The 1,651-nt window shown below is 41.7% G+C and overlaps 1 non-coding gene across 1 annotated transcript; it reads left to right on the top strand.

Annotated features, from left to right (window-relative positions):
* Positions 1 to 870: 870 nt before the first annotated feature.
* On the top strand, positions 871 to 978 carry LOC130938339 (small nucleolar RNA R71). The gene has a single exon (XR_009069508.1). It is a non-coding gene; the product is annotated as a small nucleolar RNA R71 (small nucleolar RNA).
* The last annotated feature ends 673 nt before the right edge of the window (positions 979 to 1,651 follow it).

The following is a 1,651-nucleotide window of genomic DNA, read 5'->3' as shown; positions in this document are numbered from 1 at the left end:
CTCAAATTCCCATGGTTCCTCATTAGGGAACTCATTGGAAGCCAGTGGGCGTCCATTGAGGTCTTCCTCAGTGGCGCTCACTGCCTCTTCATCCTCTCCAAGTTTGGCCATGTTCATGGCCTTACATTCTCCTTTTGGATTCTCTTTTGTATTGCTTGGAAGAGTACTAGGAGGAAGTTCAGTAACTTTCTTACTCAGCTGTCCCACTTGTGCCTCCAAATTACTAATGGAGGACCTTGTTTCAGTCATGAAACTTTGAGTGGTTTTGATTAGATCAGAGACCATGGTTGCTAAGTCAGAGTGGTTCTGCTTAAAATTCTCTGTCTGTTGCTGAGAAGATGATGGAAAAGGCTTGCCATTGCTAAACCTGTTTTTTCCACCATTATTGTTGTTAAAACCTTGTTGAGGTCTCTGTTGATCCTTCCATGAGAGATTTGGATGATTTCTCCATGAAGAATTATAGGTGTTTCCATAGGGTTCTCCCATGTAATTCACCTCTTCCATTGAAGGGTTCTCAGGATCATAAGCTTCTTCTTCAGATGAAGCGTCCTTAGTACTGCCTGGTGCAGCTTGCATTCCAGACAGACTTTGAGAAATCAAATTAACTTGCCGAGTCAATATTTTGTTCTGAGCCAATATGGCATTCAGAGTATCAATCTCAAGAACTCCTTTCTTCTGATTTGTCCCATTGTTCACAGGATTCCTTTCAGAAGTGTACATGAATTGGTTATTTGCAACCATTTCAATGAGCTCTTGAGCTTCTGCAGGCGTCTTCTTCAGATGAAGAGATCCTCCAGCAGAGCTATCCAAAGACATCTTGGACAGTTCAGACAGACCATCATAGAAAATACCTATGATGCTCCATTCAGAAAGCATATCAGAGGGACACTTTCTGATCAATTGTTTGTATCTTTCCCAAGCTTCATAGAGGGATTCTCCTTCCTTCTGTCTGAAGGTTTGGACTTCCACTCTAAGCTTACTCAATTTTTGAGGTGGAAAGAACTTTGTCAAGAAGGCATTGACTAGCTTTTCCCAAGAGTTCAGGCTTTCTTTAGGTTGTGAGTCCAACCATATCCTAGCTCTGTCTCTTACAGCAAAAGGGAATAGCATAAGTCTGTAGACCTCAGGGTCAATCCCATTAGTCTTGACAGTGTCACAGATTTGCAAGAATTCAGCTAAAAACTGATGAGGATCTTCCAATGGAAGTCCATGGAACTTGTAATTCTATTGCATGAGAGAAACTAATTGAGGCTTAAGCTCAAAGTTGTTTGCTCCAATGGCAGGGATAGAGATGCTTCTCCCATAGAAGTCGGGAGTAGGTGCAGTAAAGTCACCCAGCACCTTCCTTGCATTGTTGGCATTGTTGTTGTTTGTGGCTGCCATGTCTTCTTCTTTGAAGATTTCTGTTAGATCCTCTATAGAGAGTTGTGCCTTAGCTTCTCTTAGCTTTCGCTTCAAGGTCCTTTCAGGTTCAGGGTCAGCCTCAACAAGAATGCTTTTGTCTTTGCTCCTGCTCATATGAAAGAGAAGAGAACAAGAAAATATGGAATCCTCTATGTCACAGTATAGAGATTCCTTGAGGTGTCAGAGGAAAAGAAAAATAGAAGGAAGAAGTATAGAATTCGAACTTATCAAGAAAGATAGAGTTCGA

The sequence above is a fragment of the Arachis stenosperma genome, chromosome 6 (assembly GCF_014773155.1).
Source record: "Arachis stenosperma cultivar V10309 chromosome 6, arast.V10309.gnm1.PFL2, whole genome shotgun sequence".
Classification (NCBI taxonomy): domain Eukaryota; kingdom Viridiplantae; phylum Streptophyta; class Magnoliopsida; order Fabales; family Fabaceae; genus Arachis; species Arachis stenosperma.
This window is presented reverse-complemented; position numbering and strand designations above follow the sequence as displayed.